We start from the raw sequence: 16448 nt of genomic DNA, 5'->3' as shown, positions 1-16448 counted from the left end.
TAGGGTTGCGCAAAAGTTATTCCAACGGGGTTATTGCACCAAATCCCAAATTTCTTCGCAGGCAGACATGGTGGGGTCGAACCCACGTTCTTGAATGAATGATCGCACACTTATTTGGAGATACAATCTCACCACTTACAAATTAGGGAAGCGGTTGGCATTAAAATTAATCGGTGCCTCAGTGGTGCATTGTTGTTTCCTTGATGCCATTTTAAAATTACAACAAAATAACAACCCAAATGGTAAAATTAATGAAAAATAGAGTTAAAACATGAAACCTCAAGTTATTATCGATGAAAATCGTTCCTTAACCGATGTGAACTCTACAACTTGTAATATGAGAAGAAAACTAGAAAACTATAAAAGAAAGAAATGAGGAAGATCTTACTTGTAGAATTAGGAGATTGGAAACACGAAAAATCAAAGCTAAAATTTGGGGTTGAGGTGCGACGGCTAGAGGTTGCTTGCTGCTCTTTTTGGATGTTTGAAATATGAGTCTTTTATGTTAGGACCGATGCGTATAAATAGAAATTTCGACAAGCTTTTAACCTGAATATGGTTCAGACCATGCTGAAAAACACAGTCATGTCACACCATAGCATCTGTGTTGTGTGACACGACGGCCTAATTTTTCCCAGGTTCATATCGAGATGGTCGTGTCGCGGTAGGGTGGTATATGGCACCATGACGACTAGTTTTTTTAGGGTTTTGCATTCGAAATGGTTGTGTCCCACATGGTCTTGGTGTGTTGTGACACGACCTTGCTTCCACTTTTTCAGGGTGTGTTGATGTCCTCCGATTGTCCCTTTTTGTCTCAATTAGCTTCGATCTCTCTTGTTGCTCCCGAAAACCTATTTTCTCCTAATTCTAACATGCAATTTAAAAACTTGATTTCTAAAATCTAACTATGAAATAAAAATTTAACTAATTTACAATATTTACAAATTAATTTACGTTTTTGGTTCGATATGTGTGATGCTATTGGACTCGTCCATCGTTCGATTCCAATGGTCCTCAAATTCCCATGCCTTTCCTTTCATTTTTGATATTTCTTTGCATTCTAAGGCTTGTTTTTTTACTTCTGATTCAAAAGTACCTCTAAAGAATCATTTCAATTGTTGTCTATTTAGTAGGAAGTTCTTGCCATCTTTGGTCGTAAATTCCATAACACCATGGGGGAAGACTCGGTCTAACGTAAATGCTCCTTACCATCTTGACCATAACTTTCTTGGAAAGAGTTTTAGTCTAAAGTTAAATAGTAGTACTTGTTGTCCTGGTGAAAAGGATTTCGTTTTGATCATCGCATCATGCCTCTTTTGATCTTTTTCCTTGTAAAGTTTGGCATTTTCATATGCCAAAAATTTGAACTCTTCTAACTCATTTAACTGGAATAGTCTTGCTTCCTTGGCTAAGTTTGGATCCAAATTAAGTTATTTGATTGCCCAATATGCCTTTTTTCCTAGTTCTATTGGCAAGTGACAGTTCTTCCCATAGACTAGTTTGTATGGTGACATACCTAACGACGTTTTGTATGTTGTTCAGTAAGCCCATAGAGCATCATCCAAATATATACTCCAATCCTTCCAGTTTGTATTTACCGTTTGTTCCAAGATTTGCTTGACTTGTCAATTGGATACTTTAGCTTGCTCATTGGCTTGAGGGTTATAAGTTGTGGTAATTCAATGCTTGACACTATATTTAGCTACTGCAGCTTCCAATTATCGACTGCAAATTTGAAAACATTCGTCACTGATCAAGGCTCTCGGGGTCCCGAATCATGCAAATATGTTATTTCGAAAGAATTTCACTTTTTTTTTCATATTGTTTGTTGGTAAAGTAGTCACTTCTACCCACTTCGAGAGATAATCCATCATGAGATGAATATATTGGTTTCCAAAAGAACAAGGAAATGGTCTCATGAAGTCTATGCCCCATACATAAAAAATCTCCACTTCCAAAATCCCATTTTGCGGCATCTGATCTCTTTTTGAAATGTTCCCTGTTCTTTGGCAACTGTCACATCTTTGCACAAATTCGTAGGCAACTTTTTTTATAATAGGCTAATTGAATCTAGATTACAATAACTTTTGTGTTGCTTTCTTCCTTCTGAACTGGCCTTCGTACAGGGATTTATGGCATCCCATTAGAATATCTTCTACCTCTTCCTCAGCCACACAACACCTAATTAATTAATCAGCACATTGTTAAAAAACATATGGTTCCTCTCATGTATATTTTCTCGAATCATACTTAATCTTTTTTTCTTCCCCAATGTTGCGTCTACTAGAAAAATGCCTTGGGCTAAATAATTGATAATGTTTGCATATCAGGGTGTTTTGGAAATCGCCTTGAGTTGAAATAATTGTTTATCAACAAAGATTTCATTAATTTCCATTTTCTTGTTGCCTTGAGCTTCTAATTTCAATCGCAATAGATGATTTGCAACTTGGTTTTCTGTCCCTTTTCTACCAAGATCCATAAGTCTGCTTGTGACACTCCTAACTCGAATCTGACGCCAGAATAGGGTTACAGAGCATTACCAATAATTACAAATCAAATAGACTAAAATTTTAAACATTTCATAACATATTAACAATCACATCAGAATCAATCAAAATCACATATATTTTCCCTTATACAAGCCTCCGAGGCCCTCAATACGCATTAGAAACAAGTCGGGACTAAAACGAAAACTCAGAGAATTTTTTGAAAAACATTGAAAAATTTCAAAGCTGCAGGGGTCACAAGGCCAATGACACGGCCGTGTCTCAAACCGTGTGGGCATTCAAAATAAGGACACACGGTCGTGTCTCGGCCTGTGTCCGTGCCTGTGTAACTCATTGACTTGGGCCACACGACCAAGCCACACACCCGTGTCCATGCCCATGTGGACAAAAATAGGTCATTTTACAAGCCATATTTCTCACGTAATTTGGCATAAATCTACACCCAACATTATGCATCTAAATAAGCCATATTCAGAGATCCAAAACAAGTATAGTCAAGACTTAAACATATGGTATATTCAGATAAAACCAATATGCCATTAAGCACCTCAAATGATAATTCATATAATGTATAATTATGTACATAATTGGACCAAATAAGCCAACAACCTTCCAAGCAATTTGCATCATTTCATGCCACTTAGCGTACTTACCAAAACATACCAAAACTCCCCAGTTGGTACAAATTATACTATTCTAAACTAGCATCAATATACATATATGCCTTCCACAGCAAAACACCAATTCACATCAAACTTTATGACATGTCTAATGTGCACATTCAACAACAATTTCATTTTCCATAATTCAACCACAATTTACACCATATATCAACCATATTAAGACAACTTATACACATCCAAAATATACCAAACATAAGCCAAATAAGTGACCATAATCACAACAAAACATATAGGCTAACATTAGCCAAAATAACCTATACATGCCATTATAACCAAAATTAAACAAATGAAAGTACCAAAAGAGCCGATGGATAGTATGATATAGCTCTAACCAGATTCCAACCCAAACGAGCTTTCGATTCACTAAAAACATAGAATATACACAAAGTAAGCATTTAAGCTTAGGATGTTCGTATAACATAAAATTTAACTTACCATTTTGTTACAAATTAGGTAAGTAAACATAGCATATCCCAACTCAATTTGGCCAAATGCACATAGTCAATGACATTTTAGCCATGTAAAACACATATAATAGCCAATAAACATGGATGAACATAACCACTAAGCAAGTTTCATATACATGTATCATCCATTTCATGTTTCAATATATCATGTAATATCATTTCCATGTATCTCATGTATATACCTGTAATAGTTCGTATTGGACTCATATCATTTCGTAACAGAACATTGCCCATTGAACATTTAGAATATTGTTGGATACTCGGGATAACTCACACATAGTATGCTAAGCTGTAATCCGTTAATTCATGTACATGTATGCTCATAAGAGCTGTGAATTGGTATACTCTTACGAGCTGTAAATCGGTAAGCTCATAAGAGCTGAGAATCGATAAGCTCTTACGAGCTGCAATCGGTAAGCTCATACGAGCTGAGAATTTGTAATCCCTAATGACATGTAATTTGTATCCTACGAATTTCTAAGGTTCAAATGGGACTCGGTAATTCTCGTACGTCATCGGATATGCGATCGATAATTATACATGGCAATTATACAAATTGCATACATATAACTCAATTAAAACATATAAATACACAATTTAATTACACGAACTTACCTTGACGAGTATACGTAGATACAGAGGTGATTAATATGAGATTTTCTGTTTGCCTTGATCCAACTCTGTACGAGGTCTTACTAGATCTATATGGATAAATTTAACCCAATTCAATATATTTCACATTCAATTTAGTCCAACACATATTTTTCACAAAATTACCATTTTACCTTTATACTTTTAATTTCTTTGCAATTTAGTCCCTAGTTCATAAAAATGGAAATTTACTCAATTTTACCACAATCCACTATGGCCGAATATCCAATCCTTAGTAAGCACTATACTTCATTATTACAATTTCACCATGTAATAACAATATTCTTCCTTACTCTGTATAGATCACAACTCTATGTCTAGAGTGCTAAGTGTATTCGCTCGAGTACTCGCTCGTACCATTCAATCCCGATGCAAGTTATTTTACCTTTTCAAAATTAAATAAAGTCAAAAGATATATCATGCATTCATCTATGTCCAGAGTCTACATGCATATATTTAAAATAATCCAAACAGAATAAAATAGTAGATCTACTCAAAATATCACCCTGATCAGCAATATATCAAGATAGATCTAGTAATACCAACCCAAATGAAATTAGCTCATGGGTTGGGATTTAAAATCCAAAATCAGAATAACATTTAACATTGTCATTAACAATTTAGAACTCACAAAAATTAATTAACAGAATGAAGGTCGAACTATAGGAAGCTTTCGCCACTTCAGCTTTCACTTCAGTGCTGCTAAATCGTGCAGGACCAAAGGCTGATTACTCATCCCTTTCCTTGCATTTCTGCTTTGCTCTTAAGCTGCTACCCTCTCCTTTTTTTGTAACGGCCTGATAGTCAGAGGTGTCGAGAAGTGCATTCTTGGGACTCCGTTCCCATAAATCGAACTCGTAAATATTTTAAATAAATATTTACAAAGTTATTTGTGTAGTTAATTAGGTTTTGGTTAAGTGAATTTAATTGAATTAAAAGTAATTAGGTATAAGGACTTAATTATGTATAGGGTGAAAGTTGAATTATAGATTAAAAATTAATTAAAGGGCCAATGTAGTAGTGATACCTATGTTATAAAAATGTTAAAATATGTTATCTTAATAATTAAGTAAATATATCTATATATTATATAATATTAATTAAAGTATAATAAGTATTAAAAGAAAGAATAAAAAACAAAAGAAAGAAAGACATACAAAATTAAAAGAAAAAAAAAGAGAAAGAAAGGGAGAAAGGAGACGCACGACTAGGGCTCTAAATCTTTAAGTTTCAATTGGTTAGTCAATTTAGTCCCCTTTTTCTTGTAATTGGTATGTTTTTGGAATCCTGGTACCTAGGGATTGTCAATGCTGAATAATTTTAGTATTAGAGATTAAATTGATAGATTTTTATGTTAGAAATGGAAATGGATTAAATTGTAGAACAAATTATAAAATTTGAGTATTTGGACTAAATTGTGAAAAATTCAAATTTTAGGGTTTAAGTGAAAATAGGAGTTAAATTTAGTTTAAAGTGGAATTTGTATGAAAATATAGAATTAATTATAAAGAATAAAAATTAGTCTCGATTTAGGGACTAAATTGAAATTTAGGAAAATATTGAGTAAAAATTTAAATATTCAATATGAAATTGAATTTTGTTGTATTGATGAATTTTAATTGTTTTAATTCCGTAGCTAACGTCGTACCGAAATCCTCGACTAAAAAGGGGAAAGATAAAATCAACACGGAATAGCTCAGAATTCACAGTTTTTATTTCTATAATCTGAACTTAGTTGTTAATTGTTATAATTCAATTTAATGCATATGGTAAGTGTTGAGGTGAGTAATTGACATTTTGATAATTGATTGAAATGGATTGAATTGGTAGATTCATATTGAATGTATTGATTATTGAGTTTAAATGAATTCATGTAGATATATGTGATTATATGAAAAATTAGTATTGGATATTGGTTATATCTGAAATGTGAAATTAAACCCTGTTAACTGTATCAGGCTGAGTTGGATATAGATGGCATGCCATAGGATAGGAAGAGTTCAGGGATTTCTTTGACTTCAAGTCGATGAGGCATTGGGTGCCAATTTACTTCGGTTTAACCAATGAGACACTGACTACTTCGAATTTATCCGATAAGGCACTCAGTGCCAAATTAGTGTGTTGGTTGGATCCGTGTATCTGTCCTAGTTAGAGTTGTGTTAATAGGGTAATTAAATAAAATGGTACTATGATTGATATTGGATTATATTGTATGTGAATTGAAAATGGGATAGTGATGTGAAACATGAAAATGAGATACATGAGTTATGTACTCATGAATTGGATATGGAATGGATAATGTTATTTTTTAAATGATATGTGGATCAAATTGTGAAAAGCTATTATATAGCAAGTGATGAGAACTGAGTACGGTATGAAATGATTTTATAACTTTTTCCTAAGATTTTCAAATGTTTCTGATTTGTCTCAAATTGTTTCTAAAGTGTTTTCAAACCCTCAAAGGTTTAATAAGAGACTATATGCATGTTAATGATGAATCATTTTATGATTTTTGAAATGTTTGAAATGGATGATTAGATTACGATTACTCGATAATGCTCCGAAACTCTATTCTAGCGATGGATACGGGTTAGGGGTGTTACATTTTCTCTAGACTTTTTCACGAGTTTTTTTGAAAGAAAACTGCTCTCCAAATCCCTCTCCAAAATCCTCCCTTTTTCTATCTTTTCTCATTCCTCTTTTATAGGAGAGGTCCCCCTCTCTCACTGCACACTTTTCCCCCTCTTTTTCAAGTGTATTTATCTGGTACACGTTCAGCTGGCTGAAAGTGACGAGGTCTGAGTGCTTCGTCAACATATTCCTAGAATTTTCATGGCATTTGTGTTAGCAATCCATCAAAACTTTTTCCATGGAAATATTTCACTTCCTTCATTCACTTCCTCCTTTTTCTCCTTTTCTTCATCCTTCATGCACTTGCTGCATGCAAAAACCAATTCCCTTCTTTCCAATAGTAAAAGTAACATAAAATGACGCTTGAGATACAATCCAAACGTTATTAAGCAATGTTCTAAAAATAACCTAAAAATGGAAATATATCTACTTAAGTACAGGCATTTAATCAAGCTTAGAGGTTCGAAATATAACTTTTTTCAAGAGTTATCACACCCCCAAACATGAGTTCTTGCTTGTTTTCAAGCAGAATATGTATGAATGCATGAATTTGCCACAACTACACAATTGCCTCTTGTATTACTAAACCAAACGAAACATATTTTATACCTCCATTCTCAACAGTCTTCTGTATAAAAAATTGGTTCAAATTTTATAGGTTTGTTAGCATACGAAGTGTAGAAAATGTTACCTAAAATTATAAGTTCCTAAATATTCATGCAATTTTGACTAGAGCAAGCACCTCCTAATGTACTTTGTTTATCTTTCCACTAAACTCAGGTTTTCTTCTCATACTTATTCTGTCATTGCATTATAAAAAATTTTCTCTAAGGAATTCATCTTGTCACATGATTTCTTTACTTGACAATCTCAATGGAGCATACACTAGATTGCCAGGTATTACATCACGCCACAATTGGAATGTAATTCCCTCATGAAGCTAAGGTTTTTGACTAAAAAGATGGATAGAGCAAACAACTACCCCCTTAGCTACTCAGCCTACTACTATAGCGAAGTGCCCTCAAACTATTTTTTTTACTCACTCTTATTTGATCTTGCTTTTCTGATCAATAATACAATGGAGAAAACAGAGTATTACTAGCCTACTCAACAATTTCAAACATTAGAGTGCTTTATAATGTATTTTTAAATTTTATTTTATTTATTCATTTACCCTCAGTTTTGTCATGGTATTTATTATTACACATTGCTAATTTACTGATCTCAGTTTCAAGACTTCTAAGTGTATTCAAAGAAACCTGCTATAGATTAATTGCGATTATACTTAGGTCATTCTACTTTTAGGCATCAATTTTCACACAACTATCCTAAGCTAAACATACCTAATCAATTATCACAATTTCCACAGTTTGAAGATTTATTATCCTCATCGAACATCATAGATAACAATATACTTCTCATGGTCTAACAGTCATTTAGCATTTTTATGCCATGGCAAAATGAGTGATAAAATGATCTAATGTTCAAACAAAATATCTCATGCATGCAATATGTGCAATACACCCCCAAACCTAAGGGATGCATTATCTTCAATGCATGATCAAACACAAAATTTCACTTATGCAAAAACAAATAGATATGTAGAAAATGCAATGAAAAACACATGTAAAAATGAAAACAAAATATGCAAATGAAAATTAAAAACAAAAGCTTGGAAAGTATTTGTGTTGCTTTAGTTGGATCGAGTGGATTTCCTAGTAGCGTGCTTGTAGCGCTGCTTCCATTTGAGCAGATTGATTGGCACCTCTTCATCATCATCATCTGATTTCATAAGATCATCAATCAGTTGATTAATCTCATGATCTTGCTCTAATATGGGTACAATAGCTTGAGGTGCAATAGCAGGTTCCTGTGGTGCAGAAGTTTGACTCATGCTATCTCTTTCCTTATTTGAGTCAATGTTCACCGATTTTGTTTTCTCTACCTCCCCCTTTGTTTCTTTGTTCTTTTTTTCTATAGCGGCTAGATGTGTGGTAGTGTCTATCACAATGGCTTCCACTTCATCCTCATTTTCATCCTCTGGATCTGATAACAACTCTTTGGGAAAAGTAGGAAATGGAGGCATGGGCCTAATAAAGTTTTTCTGAAGAGATTTCTTGATAGAATTATCCCTCCTTTTGACATAGCCCCAAAATAAAGTTGTTTCTTCTTGAGCCTTTCTTAAATTAGTAGTTTTCCTCAGTTGTTGCTTCTCCATCAAATGGAACTGTTGTTTCAACATCTCAAGAACACCGAGCACTTGCTGCTAAAAATAATTGTGAGATGTTGATAGAGTGGCATGGGTACTAATAGGTGGAGAATAGTTTGATGCAGAACCAGATTGTCGTGGCACTTCTTCCCCTGAAATCCCATGGCAGTCTGTTTGGTGATGGCTTTTTTGTTAGGTATTTTTTGCTTATTTGCTTGGATAGGGACATTGACCCGTTGACAAAGAGCAATAATGAGAGATGGAACATTCAGATTGCCTACATTCTTTTGTGCACAACAATGAACTTCTCTAAAAATAATGTTTCCAACATTTATCTTCCGTCCAGTCGTAATAGAGTGCAGTAACAACATGCGTTCCTTTGAAATAGTAGATTTATGAGTTGAAAAGCTAAGGCGAGGTTTAAGAAAATGGTATCATACCCTACAATGAGGCTTCAAACAAACACGATCGATGGTGTAGCAGTTTTTTCGAGAAACTATCCATTTAGTCCTTTCCACGCATAAATCTGCAAGAACTTGATTGAGTCCTCCTACTGTTATTGTCTTGAAAAATTGAGAATGTTCATCAAGGCCTTCAAGTAAACCATATTGTGCGTTGATGGAGTATTCATTGAATAACACCAACACACCACATACATAGATGAAAGCATTATCTGGAAAGGTTAAATGGGTATAAAATTTCTTTACAACTTTCATAAGAACATCGTCAGGATAAAGGCAAAAGAGTTGCCATCCATGTTTCTCTACCATAGAAGAAATTGCTTTAGTGTATCCCATAAAGGCTGCATCTTGAAAAAGAAAGCATTTTCCATACAAAAAGGTCGCTTTGATGTGTTCATGTTGTACTTTTCTTCAGCAACTTTGCTTAAAAATGTTTTTGGAGGCATAAAGGTTGACAGAGATGGCATACCTCGAGCCATTTGAGAAGAAATAGTAACTGTAAAAATAAAAAGTTAAGACCTTTACAGTTATGGAGGAAAAATTGAAAATGGTGAAAAAGAAGAAACTGAAAATAACTTGGAGAAAGAAAATGAATCAACTAGGGTTAATATGACAGAGAATATAGTAGTGACGTGGGGGATAAGATTAGCCTGAATTTATGGCCTAACACAGTAAAGTAAGAATTAGACGGGAAAATAAAAAAATAATATAAAAATTAAGCTAACAATTTGCAAGTATGCTAAGTGGGTTAATTATTACAAAGCTTGGGCCAAAATCTACCTGCAACAAAAGAAAGAAAGAAAAATTAATTAAATCAATAAAAGAAAGAAATCAAAAGCGAATTAATTAAATAAAACTAGGCAAAAGAAAACACTACGCAGTTCGAAGAGCAATGGAATGTTTATCATGAAGTATGGGAGCTCCCCAATAATGCTTCAAACGTAGGCCATTGACTTTGAAATTAAAGCCAGTCTTGCCATCTTTGACCTCTACAGCTCCATGAGGGTAAACATGCACTATCTCAAATGGGCCAGACCAATGAGACTTCAATTTTCCAGGAAACAATTTCAGCCTGGAATTGAACAACAACACTTGTTGTTCGGGTTCAAATTGTGATGACAAAATCTTCTTATCATGTAATCACTTTGTCTTTTCTTTGTATAGTTTAGCATTCTCATAAGCTTGAGATCTGAATTCCTCCATCTCATTCAACTCTAGTAGTCAGTTTTTGCCAGCATTAATCCAATCCATGTTCAATTTCTTAATTGCCCAAAATGCCTTATGTTCAAGTTCAACAGGAAAATGGCAAGGTGTCCCATAGACGAGCTTGAAAGGCGACATTCCAAATGGTGTCTTGAATGCAATGTGTTATGACCACAAAGCTTCATCCAATCTAGATGACCAATCTTTGTGGGTCGAATTGACCACTTTCCCCAAAATCTGCTTAATTTCTCTATTCGAGACCTCAGCTTGTCCATTTGTCTGGGGATGGTATGTCGTGGCAATTTCATGTTTAATCCCATATCTGTTCAAGACGATAAAAACTAATTTGTAGTCGAAATGGGAGCCTTCATCACTAATAATGGCACAAGGTGTATCAAACCTAGTGAAAATATTCTTATACAGGAACTTTAGTATCGATTTGGCATCATTTGTAGGGAGAGCGATAGCTTCAACCCACTTGGAGACGTAATCTACAGCTACAAGGATGTATATATTGTCCCAAAAGGGTGGCAATGGACCCATAAATTCGATTCTCCACACATCAAAAAATTCAACTTCTAGAATATTTTGCAATGGCATTCATACCTCTTTGATAAATTTCTAGTCTCTTAACAACGATCGCATTTTTGGAAAAATTCATGTGTATCTTTAAACATGCTTTGTCAAGAATAGCCAAGTTGGAGAAATTTTGCAGTAGTTCACATTCCCCCCAAAGTGTCCTCCATATAGTGCTGAATGACAGTGGTGTAAAATACTTTGAATCTCATCATCCAAAACACACTGCTGAGTTATTTGATCTGCACAATGTTTGAATAAAAACGGCTCATCCCAATAATATTGATTGGCATCATGGATAAATTTTCTTCATCTTTGACTATTGAGATTAGGTGGCAGTAATCCACTTACTGAAAAATTGATGAAATCAGCATACCAAGGTAATGTCGTGGCAACCAGTAATTGTTGATACGGAAAATCCTCCTTAATGAGTTGAATATTTTCTTCTTCATTTCCTACTCCTAATCTCGACAAGTGATCAGCCACTTGATTCTCTGTGCCTTTCCTATCTTGAATTTCTAGATTAAATCCTGTAGCAGCAATATCCACCAAATTAACCGTAGAATGATTCGTAAAAATTTTAACTTTGGTGCCAACTAAATAGGATATGAATTTGTCAATCGCAAACAACACAACCAATAGTTCCTTCTTAGTAGTGGTGTAGTTCAATTGTGTATCTATCCGCATTCAACTTGCATAGTAGATGGCATGAAACACTTTATCCTTTCTTTGCCCAAGCATTGCTCCTATAGCGAAATCACTGGCATCACACATAAGTTCAAAAGGTAATGTCCAGTCCAATGCTATCACAATCGGTATTGTTACCAGTTACTTTTTCAATACCTCAAATTCTTGCATACTAGGCTTATCAAAATTGAAAGCTCTATTATGTTCTAACAATGCACACAGGGGTTTGGATATCTTCGAAAAATCTTTAATAAATCAGCGATAAAATCTTGCATGGCCAATGAAACTTCGAACCTTTAACTATAGTGGGTGGTGGCAATTTCTCAATAACCTCAATCTTTACTTTGTCTTCGGCAATCCCTTACTATGAAATTTTATGTCCAAGAACAATGCCTTCACAGACCATGAAATGACATTTTTCCTAATTTAGAACAAGGTTAGTCTCTCCACACCAACAAAGAACTAGCTCTAGGTTTTGTAAACAACTTTCACAAGTATCGCCAAACACCAAGAAGTCCTCTATAAAAACTTCCAAAAATTTCTCCACCATGTCCGAAAATATTGCCATCATGTAACGTTGAAATGTTGTAAGGGCATTGCAAAATCCAAATGACATTCATCTGAAAGCAAAGGTTTCATAAAGACAGGTGAATATAGCCTTTTCTTGGTTAGTAGGAGCTGTGGCAATCTAGTTATACCCCGAATAACCATCCAAAAAGTAGTAAAAGGCTTTTCTTGCTAATCTATCTAACATTTAATCGATGAATGGAAAAGGGAAATGGTCATTCCTATTTGCTTTGTCGAACATTTGATATCATATACAAACTCTCCATTCCGTGACAGTACGAGTTGGAATGAATTCATTGTTATCATTGCTAACCATAGTAACACCCCCTTTCTTAGGTACACATTGAACAGGGCTCACCCACGAACTATCAAAAATAGGATAGATTATTCCAGCATCAAGCCATTTGATAATCTCCTTTTTAACGACTTCCTTCAATATAGGGTTCGGTCTTCTCTACTGCTCAAATAAATTTCCATGGCAATCCTCCATTAAAGTCTTATGCATACAAATGGCCGAACAGATTTCCTTGATATCCCTGATTGTCCATCTCAACTCCTTCTTAGATCTCTTCAAAACTTCTAGCAATTGAACCTCTTGATCAGATGTTAATTCTACAAAGATAATTACTGGCAACGTGTTGTTGTCTCCTAAGTAGGCGTACTTTAAATGTAATAGTAAAGGCTTCAACTCCAAAGTAGGAGGGTCGTTCATAGAAGGTTGAGGAGGTTTAAAAAAATGCTCTGATAAATTTAAAGATTCAAAACCCCTCCTTGCTCCATTTTCAAGTTGCTTATCCACTATTAGTTCACTAAGTTCTTCAATCAGTTCCTCTTCATTCAACTCAACTAAGTCTGCTTCATTATCAAAATTGTTCCAACAAAATTATGCCAATTCTTCCTTCAGTGTTGTGTCAATAATCTCAATGTCGTGACAATCTTAATCTATATCTACACACTTCATGGCATCAAAAACACTAAAGGTTATCTACTAGTCATTAACTCTCATTGTTAATTCACCCTTCTATACATCAATTAATGTTCCACTAGTGGCTAGAAAAGGTCTTCCAAGAATAATTGGTACCTCTTTATCAGCTTCGTATTTTAGAATAATAAAATTTGCCGAAAAAATAAATTTGTCAACTCTTACCAACACATCTTCAATTTTACCTTCCGGATGTGCATAGGAACGAGCAACTCGCTGCAGCGTGACAATTGTAGGTGTCGCCTTCCAAATATCCAATTTCCTGAAAATAGACATATGTATTAAATTTATGCTTACACCTAAATCACATAATGCATTGCCAACATAATAATTTCCAATTGAGCAATGAATAGTAAAACTCCCCGGGTCCTTCAATTTCAGTGGCAATTTGTTCATCAACATTTCTTTGCACACTTCAGTGAGAGCAACAGTTTCAAATTCCCCTAGTTTACGCTTCTTTAACAATATGTCCTTCATGAACCTTACGTAATTGGGTATTTGCTCCAATGCTTCCAGTAGTGGTATGTTGATATGAAGTTGCTTCAGGACATCCAAGAAATTTTTGAATTGAAAATCTTGCTTTGACTTCTGAAATCACTGAGGAAAATGTGGCGGTGGCCTTCCTTCAACTTGTTGAGGTTGTTTTGCCATGGCATTCCTATTAGCGACAAGAGCTGATTCTGCTTCAACACGTTTTTGTTTGCTCTTCTCAATTGTAGATTGCTCCACTACTGGTTCTGAATCTGCCTTATGTGTGAAATCTGAGCTATCTTCTTCAACAACGGCATCATTAACAACTCCAAGTAGCTGAGTAGCACTTCTGAGTGTAATGGCCTTGCAATGTTCCTTCCCTTGAGAACTTGAATTTTCAATATCACTCGCCAATGCTCCTTGCTGTCTTGAGCTTAATGCACTGGCAATTTGCCCCATTTGGTTTTCTAAAGCCCTTAAAGATGCAGCTTGACTTTGTATTACAGCATCATTCATAGCCATGTATTCCTTCAATAGAGCTTCAATAAATGAAGATGATGAAGAACTTTGCTAAACATTTTGTAGGGGCATATGTTGATTGTATCCAGGTGGTGCACTTGTAACATTTTGTCGAACAACATTACTGGAATTTCTCATTCCTTGATTACTCTAACTAAAATTAGGATGTTGTTTCCATCCTAGATTGTATGTATGAGAATATGGGTTATTGTTTCGATTGAAATTTCCTATGTAACATACTAAAGTTAGGTTCGGTAGGCATTCATCAAAAACATGATCTTCCACACAATAAACACATATTAATTCTGTTGCTTTCATTTCCTGCACTACAGCTGGTCTCTTCAGTGTTTTAATCATATTAGTTAGGGATGATACCTGAGTTGTTAATGAAGTGATCGCATCAAGCTCTATAGCTCCAGCAACTCTTCTACCAGTACCCACTCTTGTAGTTGGATATTGATAATCATTGTTAGCTATCCTTTCCAAAATCCCATATGCAATATTATATGATTTATCTAGCAAAGTCTCATTGGTAGATGCATCAACTACAATTCGTGTGTATGCATTCAGTCCATTATAAAACATTCCATTTGTTTCCAATGTTGGAAACCACGCATCGAGCATTTTCTAATCATTTCCTTAAATCGCTCCTAAGCTTCATACAATGTCTCATCTTCAAATTGCCAAAAAGATGTAATATCGTTCCTCAATTTGGCGTTCATGTTTGGAGGGTTGTATTGCAAAAAAAAAAAAAAAACCTTTGACAAAGTTCATTCCAGCATGCCACCGTTCTTTACAACAAAGCATTTAACCATGCTCTGGCATGATCTCGCAATGAGTAAGGAAATAGCTTGAGTCTTAGGGCATCTTCAGGAACACCCTACTGCCTAAATAAATCACAGACCTCTAAAAAGAGTCTTAAATACAGTTGCAGATCTTTAGTAGGTAATCCATTGAACTGTCCTACTGTTTGTAGCATTTGAAACATCACTGGTTTCAACTAAAAGTCCTGAACTTGAATATGTGGCTTAACAATCCCTAAATTCAAATCATCCAAGATTGGCACTACATGCTCTCTAATGGTTCTATCTCTATCATCTACCACTTGAGGAATATCAACGTCCCTACCATTCGGATGTAATGGCTCTTCTTTGCCTGGATCATTTCCAATCCTTGCCATTTCTCGCAATTCTTTTCACTTTCTTCTCAAAGTTCTCTCAATTTTAGGATCAAAATAATACTCTTTATTCTTGGGAATACCTCTACTCATAAACTAGCAACAAACTTGAAAAAGAAACAACAACAACTAAATAAGCTCAAACAAACAAAATTAAATCGATAATATAAACCAAAATTTACCAATATTTTGATCCCCAGCAACAACTCCAAAAACTTGTCGCATGTGAATATGTAATGTGAATGTGCAAATATACACGTCGAATCAAGTAATAAAGTGATAAGTGAGATCTTCTCCAAAGGGATCGAAACAGGTAAAAATATGGCTGAGTTATTATGATAAACTATACTAATTAGGCTTATAGCAAAGTAAATAGAATAATGATTTGAAGTGAGGTATTAATGTATGAAATATAAAAATCAAATAATGAATAAAATTTTGTGGCAATTGTACGAGACAAAGTTGAGAGGACTGATGTTGTTGAATGGGAAGGTTGGAATTACTTGGATTATATCTTAATAACATAATAACGTCGTGGAAAAATCTTTACCAAATTACTGCTTAGAGTGTAACTACTACATTCTTCTTCTTTCGAGAGCTACAATTAGACCTATCATTCTAAGTCTTTGTATGTCTACAAGTCTCAAGAACAATACC

At 34.6% G+C, this 16448-nt stretch overlaps 1 non-coding gene across 1 annotated transcript; it reads left to right on the top strand.

Annotated features, from left to right (window-relative positions):
• Positions 1-15220: 15220 nt before the first annotated feature.
• On the top strand, positions 15221-15327 carry LOC128032281 (small nucleolar RNA R71). Its single transcript, XR_008188409.1, has one exon. It is a non-coding gene; the product is annotated as a small nucleolar RNA R71 (small nucleolar RNA).
• The last annotated feature ends 1121 nt before the right edge of the window (positions 15328-16448 follow it).

This window comes from Gossypium raimondii, chromosome 8, assembly GCF_025698545.1.
Source record: "Gossypium raimondii isolate GPD5lz chromosome 8, ASM2569854v1, whole genome shotgun sequence".
Lineage (NCBI taxonomy): Eukaryota > Viridiplantae > Streptophyta > Magnoliopsida > Malvales > Malvaceae > Gossypium > Gossypium raimondii.
The sequence above is the reverse complement of the archived record's forward strand: the minus strand, read 5'-3'. Positions and strand labels throughout refer to the sequence as shown.